The sequence below is a fragment of the Plectropomus leopardus genome, chromosome 15 (genome assembly GCF_026936395.1).
Source record: "Plectropomus leopardus strain MGB_pleo_1.0 chromosome 15, ASM2693639v1, whole genome shotgun sequence".
Lineage (NCBI taxonomy): Eukaryota > Metazoa > Chordata > Actinopteri > Perciformes > Serranidae > Plectropomus > Plectropomus leopardus.
In genome coordinates, this window is record NC_142190.1 from 8,856,507 (window position 1) to 8,866,771 (window position 10,265).

At 38.4% G+C, this 10,265-nt stretch overlaps 1 protein-coding gene across 1 annotated transcript in view; it reads right to left on the minus strand.

The window, feature by feature from the left end:
• Window positions 1–9,060, minus strand: part of capn5b (calpain 5b) — a 55,602-nt gene extending 46,542 nt beyond the window's left edge. Inside the window, exons 1-2 of the mRNA XM_088088555.1 lie at window positions 8,856–9,060; window positions 6,395–6,586 (exon numbers count right to left, since the gene is read on the minus strand). The gene's annotated coding sequence lies outside the window, so the exon portion shown is untranslated. The remainder of the gene's footprint in view (window positions 1–6,394; window positions 6,587–8,855) is intronic.
• Window positions 9,061–10,265: the final 1,205 nt, after the last annotated feature.

The window sequence follows — 10,265 nt, forward strand, 5'->3', positions numbered from 1 at the left end:
TCCAACAGACATGTAGCAATATTAGCATTCATATGGGGTCGTGTTTCTGTGCATTGAATGCAAGTCCAATATTGACCTATTTTTTCTCTCATTTTGGTCTCCATCTGAGAAGAAAATCTGGCTCTATAACTACTGAATGCTGCATTATTTTCACCAGCTAGATGCTAACATTGCAAAAAAAAATAATTTAAAAAATCTTGCTGAAAACATCTACCTTAGGGTGATCATATTTTCAAACTCCCTAACTAGGACCCAGTGTATCACATGTTCATGCACACCCACATGTATGCACTTAAGCAGGAACCAAAGGCATTTCCATTAAGATAAGGAACAATTATTTCAGCGTGGCTGTCCCCAATACCATTTACACTTCTGTAAATAGTGGTCAAACTGTTGTGGTCACAACCTAGGACTATTATTAAGTTTTAATTACCTTATCTGAATGTAACTATTATTAGTGTTGATGCATAATGAATTATGTTGAATTTCTATTCCTGACTTTATGTGCTATTTGGGATTTCTGGAGTAACGGTAAAAGAAATGGAGCACTGGAATACTCATTTGGACAGCAGAGGAATACAACTGAAGCTACGACGAATTTGGGTCAGCCCTAGTGCTTACCACACCTACCAAGTGCACCTTACAAAACTATGAGCGCAGCATTTTTGTTTGTCTTCAGTTAAGTCCGACTTTCTCTTCAGCATGACTGCTAACTGCACTGACACGTTCTGTCGGAAAGGGCCGCGAGCGTTGTAGCCTATGACTGAGACATTTTGGTGTTTTACAGATGTTTGTTAGTACTAGGGATACCCAGTTTGCAACCGGAGCAATCCCCAAACATCTGGCCACCGTACGCTCCATGCCACTGCTGGAAGTATGGAAATTATGGGGGCTAAAAGACACTACAAAAATTACTTTAGATCTATTTATCTGGTTAAAAAGCATTCTAATTCTGTGCTCTCTGAGTGTATTTCCATGTCTACAGACAACCTGACAAAAATAATTCCTTTTCCAGATTGACACTCCTGTTCTGCACGGCTGTCCCTGTAATGATTAATTCATTTAGACCTAATTATTTTGAAATTGTGTACAAGTCTTGCAAATTGCACAGCATCTTGTCTGCCTGTGTCTCTGCTCTAAATGAAAGTTATCCATGCTTGTCGTTTCTGCTCTATATGATGTACAGAGTCTTAAGATATTTCAGACTCTACCTGATGCACTGTTAAATAAATCTTACTTTCAACTTCTTATATTTTCATTTGCATACCAGACTTTTATGAACAGTCTTATCTGACCCCAGTCATTGTGTTCAATGTTCCTTGGTAACAGTTTAATTCAACTGTTTCTAAACTACATCAACATCTCTGAGCTGTGACAGTTTCTGCATACACCTCAGAAAGAGGGTCGAAATGTCATGTAATTTGATTATTAGTAATATCAGTAATAATAATTTTATGATTGAAGCATCGCATAAAGAAAAAGCGCGAAACTTTCACCACTATATAAGTACGTACAGATGCTTTAATGTAGAAAAGTACTGTGGGATAGATGTTTGGGAAGATGTGATCTGTGATGATATAAGACTTCTTCTACAAGTGAGGAAGCAAAACAGATGGGAAAGTATTGAAAGATGGAAATGCATTAAAAACTGCCCACGCTACAGGAAGAATGGGACTGCAACAAACCACAGGAGACTGGAAGGAATCTATTAGTCATAAAGTGGCCAGTTTGTTTACAACATTTCCGAGATAATGGGCTGTAAAGAAAAAAGAAAGACAAGATGGCTGGGAAAGAGGAGATGTTGGCAAGATGGCATTCCCATCATTCATCATACAACGTTATTTGATCACCAAAGGTCTTTAAAAGAAAGTTCGCTAAATAACTTTTTTAAAAAAAAAAAACATGTTGCAGAAGAGGAAATTCTCTGTTAAAAACAAAATGAATATATGACTGACAGATGATGCAGTCCCCTAGAAACCATTGAGTCATGATTCAGAAATGACAGCTCCTGCAGAGAGGAGAGGTGAAAAGCTGGAGGGGAAAGCTGTTCCATCAATGATCAATACTCTGAGGAGCGAGCAGAAGGAAACAAAGTGCCCCTTCCAACAGATGGGAGCAACGTGGACATAATAATACAGTGTGTAATGCAGTGTTTCTAGCAGTGTGTATTAATCACCAGCTACACTTCAGTTCCAACGTGTTGTTCCAGGATAACAAATAATTCATAATGCTCTCTCATTTCTGACTGTGTGCAAAGCTTGTCCTCCAGTGTTTCACTGATTGTTTACTGAGCAGTATTAGAAGCCTGTCATCTTGTGAAGTTAGAGGCCAAAGCAGTCCTAATAAACCACTCTCAGCCCCAGACTGGCTATGATCTTTGCTGCAACTGAACAACACACGTGCACAAACGGCTGAATATGAGCATCACTCCAGATTACAAACTGCCCTGGCTTCATTCTGCTATGCTAGCCCTACTGAGCAAGAGCAAATGCTGGTCAGCAGATGTCAACATTCATCTCATTCTACTGCTGTCGCACTGTACAGTATCCAGGCAAAAGCACCACAGAGTTTTGATAACAGTAAATTGGCAGAATTTCAAAAATACAACTGCCAAATTGATGCACGGCTAACACAAGCAAGCCTGTCACTCTTGAAATTACAGTTCATTAAAGTTGAACTCCACACCATGCGAAGATGGAAATTTGCTTTGCCACTGAAAGCAAATGTTGTATCTCCCCTTTACTCACACCTAATGGGGGCAAATATTCACCAAGGTTAACTTACTGCATTAACCTGGGGACTGACAAGTCTTTATTTCTGTGACACTGTCTTAAGGCCCAAATACTCCAAACCATCATCAAAAAACTAGTGTCGACAAAGGCCTCAGGTCGCCTATTTTGTCACCAAAAATTTGCGCCTTAACACACTGAGAAGACAACCAATGACCAACTGATGTACTTTTTGCACCTGTGTGAGAGAAAATAGCTCTCCGTTGTAGCAGGTGGAGGTAGTCTGTGTTCGTCATTAAAAAGGGGCACCAGAAGACCCGCAAGACGGATTCAAGACGCTAATTTGCCAGTTTATTTACCGTAATCTACAGAACACTAACACAAAAAGTTACATACAATTTCTACGAAAGAGCTCAAAGATTGAGTAAGAATGAGATTCAGTTCTTTATTTGCTTTCCTCACTTACGTTTATCTTTTTGTACACTGAGCAACATCAATTCAGCATGCTGAATTTGCAGGGGAAAAAAGCCATCAAGGGTTAACTAGCAATAACGTTGCGGGAAACACAGAAAAAACTATGGTGACAGACGCTAACTGACAGCCCAACATTTACCAATGGCCAACTGTTGGCTTGTCATGTCAGGGCCATACCTTGCATTTGACTATCTAAGTTAAGACTGGTCTAGCATTACAGACCAGTCTAAAATGTCTTTGTAAACTGGTTCCTGGTTCTGATTGGCTGAACATACCTGATGCTGCTAATCAGGCATGGGTAGAGAAGGAAATGGTGAAAAGGCAGTAGTGGGGGCTCCCAGCACCATGGACAATATTCATCTGAGAACCACACGGAGCAAACTGATCAGCACCACGGACAGCTCCTCTCTTACAGCACTGAATGGGACCAGAGTGTTTCGCCCACAGTAGACGACCTTCCTTTTTCCAATCAATTGGTCTGAAAAAGAGTGAAATTTACTTACATCCAGTGAGGCAATATCACCAAAGGATAATGGTGTGCCGGCCTTCACTTAAACAATTTTCTGCACACGCTCTCTGGCATCACAGGGAGCAGAGTCTGTTACTTTAACTGTTTTATTCTGGGTATGATGTGGCCATGTTGTTGCTACTGACTCTAGGCTACTGAGTTTCTGTGGAGTGACCATTTCAATACTGATATACAGTGTGCAGTCATCTTACACGTAGAGATGAGAAAAGATAATAGCAATGGTAATAGCTGCACATGTAGCACTAGACAGTGGATGGTGGCCGCAGGATTATCAAATTAACCCTGCAACATAATTTCAAATATATAATTATGGTTTTCTGGACATTTTCACATTTTTTTCTGATAATATCTAATAATTCCCACAGCTAATTTAAAGGTCATTTTACGAGACATTTCTTGCCAAGTTTTTCATTGCATTTTTCCTATCTATTCAAAACAAAACCAGAAAGTACAAAAAAATCCTCTGGTTTCAGAGGTGTAAATGCTTGTCAAAGCTGTCTGATTGCAAGACAATAAAACTGATGGTGATCCAGGTGTTAAAGGGTTAAAGAATAATACAAACATTAGAGGCAAAATAAATGAATATTAGAGGCTATAAAAGTGATGCCGTCAGTGATGGGGAACAAAAGAAATCATAGCTACTCCTTTGAGTCCCCAAAAAGATAATTACAGTGATTTTGATGTTTTTGACATTTAGATAAGATAACGATAACTGTTCATATAACTGTGCATCACCTCATTACTGTGCGCAGCAGGCAGCAGCAGATTCTGGCAGTGTTCTGGTCAGAGATCAGGGAGGAGTGTGTTCGGGTGTTGGTGCCGGTGGTGGTGGGGGAGTGACTGATTGAGTCTGCTACTGCTGACAGACTGATTACACTCACAGAAGTGAACAGTGAGCAGTAATGCACCAGTATACCAGGGAGAGAGAGGGAGACAAAGTGGGAGAAAAGAAAGAGAGACAGAAAAGGGAGGGAGGGGTGCGCCAGACCATCCCTCATCCACCCCCACCTCCCCCTCCCTCCCTCCTGCATCAGGGAGGAGGGCTATCCCAGCTTCCCATCCTCCCAGCATCGTGATCTCCTCTCTGCAGTATCTTCTCCTGCTGCCAGCTACTGTAGTCTTGGCCGTGACATACGACACTTGCACCAAAAGTCACTTTCCTCTGCTCACAAGTCCACTCGACTCACTTTAACTCCTGATATCACACAATCACCCGTACAGCTAAATGGCACATTGCCCAGTTACCTGCTATGAACCCTTGGATATGTTTATGTGAGGGAGAGCAGCTCTTATCAAAAAATCACAAAGTTATATGCTTCTTTTTTTGCTCTAGTAATACTATAAAACATGAGGCTGCTATGCACTCATTACTTGAGTCACATTCTCATAATGCATTGATTTTTCTTATGGTTCAATCATGTGGGATAATGTTTTTTTTCTCTCTATCTCTCTCTCTCTCTCTCTGACAACAATATACAAATGGGCACATTTGAGGTGGGACTTTTAGGTTTTGAGATTTTAAAAAAAAATCTTCAGCATCATATGGGAAGTGCTTGAAGGTTGAGGGACACATCAAAATCATGGAGCTATATTTGACAAGAATTAATTTTAAAAATCGATATGTGAAAATGTATGTTCGCTTGCTATTTATTGGACTATATATCATTCACAAAGTGCTAAGAAGGAAATCTGCTATTTAATCGGCCACTGTTCAAAGTCCCCAAACAATTAATAATGATTTTAGACCCTGTTTAAACCTCTTTAAGACTTACTGGGAGTCCCAAGACTCCACTTTTTTCTACCATTATACCTGGCAAGTAGCCTAAACTAGAGCTTACACATGGGCATAGACTATTAATGTGCATTCAGTCCCCTCTTAGTGCTCTGCAGAACAACACATTTCTGGAAATTATTAATTTATTGCTCCTCATGCAGAGGAAAACAGGACCCACAGCAACAGACAGAGGTAGTAAAGGCATCTAAAACATGACACATAAACAAGTTCAGCTGTCACCAGAACTTACAAAGCCTTCCATCGGTTTTGCTGACTGATATTACTATTTAATCAGAGTAATATTTTGTTTTATGTTACTAAATTATAAGCTTGAGGTTATCACTGCTCCTGGATGCTTCACTGATGTTATTATCAGATCTAGCTTTCATACAGATTTAACAGCAACAGTGGTTTTATATTTGCTGTGCATTATAATTTTAAAAACATCATAATTCGGGATGTAAAGCCCCACCTTTGCCATACCCAATTAACGCCCATGTATTCTTACTGAATATGAAAACAAAGCTCAGCAGCAGCATACAAAAAGAAACTGCACAGCGGGGACATCAGCTCTGATATCAGATATATGCCGCTATTTTTGCGCAAAGTAAAAACGTATAGCCCATTTCACACCGGCACAACACGGTGGTTTGATAAATATTTCCTCTCAGCACCTTACTACACGTTATCGGCTCAGCAACCCCGGACACAGAGGCCATAAGGCCATATCAGACGGCTACGGTAAGTAAGTAATAGGATCTCGGATCTCCTGAGATTTCACAAACCGCTTCGTGCGGCTCGCCGACCGCCGCCTCACCATCTCCAGCAGCCCTCAAAGCACCTGCCTGCCCCGGGAAGCAGTCTGAACCAGTTTCGCTGCACGGTTACCTGAACTGAGGCCTCTCCCGTGGCAACGTGGTTCTCTCTCGGGTCTTCCTCCGGGGGTCCAGCCGGTCCGGCTCTTACTCTCCTGGGGCTGCTGGGATTCCTCACCACGCTCTCTCTCCCTGGTCCGCTGGCGGAGCTCCTCTCTCTCCTCTCCTCACCCAAACAGCGTCAAGCTGCCGCGGAGGAGACAGCCTGAACACAGGAAGTTACATTCTCTTCATGTCAAAATAAAACACTATATGGTGTGTTTAAAATGTACTAATAAAAATGTAGGACAATGGACCTCATACAGCAACATTATCTTAAATTTCTATTATATTTTCTTTCAACGCAAATATAGACGAGGTCAACTCCAGATATAACAACGTTTTTAATTATCCAAATTTGCTCTTGCCAGGTGTGCCCAATGATGAAACCCACTTGACTGTAAAACACCTAAACACTATATAAGCGCATGTTTTGTGCCATGTGCAAAGACTCTGAAATATGGCCAAGACTGGACACATGACACCAAAAAAAGTTGTAAGACAAAGAACTTCTGCAGTAGTGAAATTGATATAAGCCTTGTGTGAAAGTGAATTGTATTTAAGTATTAAAAGTAAAAGTATGCAGTCAAAGAGGTATGAACAAGTTGAATAAATCAAAATAATTCAAATAATTAAAAGGAAAAGCAGCAAGTCTTCATACATAGAGTATGAGAGGCTGCAACCATGAAATGTTTTTTGCATGAAAAATGACCTACTCCATTAAAACAATCATTGCCAATTATTTTATAATTAATCTACTAATTGTTTGTCTGAACTTGAATACTTACATTTGACTTATGCGCAAATCTTAATTTGTAAAGTAGTTATTAAACTATTGTAGTGCAGTAAAGAGTACAATATTTCCCTCTGAAGTGTAGTGGAGCAGAAGTGGGAAGTGGCATGAGATTGAAATACTCAAGTAATGTAGAAGTAATGTAGTTTTGGAGTTAAGTACAGTACTTAAATACGTAAATGTACTTAGTTATGTATTTAAGTACTGTAATAATATGCTGTACTGATCAGCAGACAGATGCACGGTAACTGAATTATACATACTTGAACACAACAACACAAGTATATTTCTTTAGCCCAGAAAGTTTAAAATCTTATCATTATAATTACTCTAAAACATAATCTAAATTTGATTAGATTATATTTGTGCTTTTCTTTAACTGTTCACCAAATGTAAACTTATATTTCCTTGCTCTAGGTAACAATTTGTGGACAGTGAATACAAAGGTTTTTTTTTTCTTATCTTGGTAAGTGTTCTTGACCACTCATGAAATTTACTTACCAAACAGAAGAGCAAAAATAAGAAAACACTGGTGAGTCTCAAAAATCAATGGGTATTAACAAAATAAGAACAAATAATGGATACAAATAAAAATAAGAGAACATTTGTTTGGATATTGTTTCTTGCACGAGGCCCAATATTTTTCTTATAAAAAGAGAAAATCAGAGATATTTATTTTAAAATCTTGCAAAATTTCGATCCTTCTAATATCACAGCGTCAAGAATTACTGACTTAGATGAAATAATTTAACTTTTGCAAAGGATCCTTAAACGTTAATAAATTTGTTCTACAGTTGTTTAAATTCTTTTTAATTTTTGGAAATACATATTTTAAGGAATACTGGTCATTATGTAAAGATCAATCTCACTGATGTTATTATTTATCTTGAAAGCAATATTAATTAATTGAATTTTATGATTAACCTCTGCTTGGTAAATTTAATATAGATTACACAAATGTTTAAAAGTTTTCTGATAGATTGTTTTTAGTCTAGTACAGTCTCTGAAACATATAAATAATAACCATTTATCATAAAAATCTGCTTTATGGAAATTTGTCAACTACATGATTTTAAAATATTGTCTCATTGGCTTTGTACCTTCTTTATTGTTCAATTTCCGTCTGTCTTTGTATTATTTAGGCTACTTTTAATCTCCAGTAAAGTTTAGCTAAATAAAAAAGTATTTTTAAAATATAGGCAGTTATATTTCTATCAGTTACCCACAACATTTTAATCTTTTAATCGACTGTTTTTTTTAATAACAATGGATTCAATGTATATGTGTCATGTCAAAACAGCCACAGACAGCTGTCACCAGACAGTCCCTCTGTTGCGCTAGCTAACATTAGCTTCGTTCTGCTAACACTAAATTTTCGTTTTTTATCCCACAATTTTACATTTTTGGGTAAATTCGGTCTGTTTTTTGCACAAAAAAAGCTCGAAGCCCCTATGTGTGTTATCCGCACCACCACCAAACAGCAAACAAAGTCATGCTAACGTTAGCTAACTTACAGGGGAACAGCATTAATGGGGCATTTAGCAGCTAACGTTAGCTAGCTTAACGGTCGAATATTACTGTGTTGAATTAGCAAGCGGAGACGTAAAAAACGGAGCGAAAGAGGGGTTCATATTGTACTTACATTTGCCAGGTTGCCAGAAACAAAACTCCAAAAGATGTTTAATGTAACTCCATAATTGCTGGTTGTGTAAATGAATACGAAATGTTGCTGACAAGATTGTTTTAGCCCTAACGCGCAAAGCAAACGGACAGCCGTAGGTCAATGTCGGCTGTCTGTGAGCGTCTGTGAGCGTCTGTTAGCGTCTGTGAGCGTCTGTTGGCCTGACTGAGTGTCAGTGCTGTGAAAGTATCGATTTTAAAGTGGGGGAGACTGGGGACGGTTGCACCAACGCTCGAGCGAAGCGGGCATATCAAAACAGACCACGCGACCATATTTTCGAACCTGCAAGAGTCATATGAGGCATTCACGTGCTCCTTGTAAATATCAAATTTACCATATTTACAAGTTTGCACGTGAACAGTCCTCCAAAGTTGTAATCACGACTGGGAAAAAAATTCAATGCTATTTCAATGCTATTTAATGCTAAATTTCAATGGTATTTCAATGCTATTTAATGCTAAATTTCAATGGTATTTCAATGCTATTTAATGCTAAATTTCAATGCTATTTCAATGCTTTCCGCAGAAATGGCAGAAAGCATTGAAATAGTGTTAATAATTGACGGTAAAAATGTTTTCATATATTTTGATATTTTGTTCCTAGTAGCTATCATATACTTTTATTAGTTTCACATTTAATGCTGCGTTCCTTTCAAAGTTAGAAGTTGGGATTTCTCTGTTGAAATTTCCGACTTAGGAGCACTCCAGGTGCACAATACCAAGCGTAAAAAAACCCAAAACATGGCAGTGGTGTTTCAGTGGCTAGTTCATGGACACTTGCATCATCGGCGGAGTCGCCTCCTTTTATTTTAGTAATAATATTTAATACTAATATTATAAATAAATATTAACATTATAATACTAAATACTAATATTTTGAAATAAATTTACATGCTTAACAGGTTTTACTATATGATGGTAGATGTACTATTTTAATTAAATATATGCAAATATACGGTTGCCTTTACATTGATTTCTTACCATTTACAATGTGCGCTTCGGTGGCCTTCAATGGATGCTGCCATTGTACTTTTTCAGGTCGGAGGCTAAAATATCCAAGTTTTCTGGAGGGCAGCATAAAATAATTGCTATCAATGTGACTAGAAATGCTATGGTAATTAGCAAGCAGGTGTAACTCATATATATTAAAACTTGGTTGGTGTTATATAAATTGTGTCTGAGTAACAGACAAATGCAAAAATTGTTGCAACCATCCCCAGTCTCCCCTACATGGCTCTTAATTTGATGTAAAGGTGTCAGTTTTTTCCCTTTTGGCTCACACACGTTAACGCCGCACTGTTTTATTTTGAAGGACTGAACAGGATGTATTATATTTTCTATGGGAGTGTGACAGTGGTTGTCTTTATACATC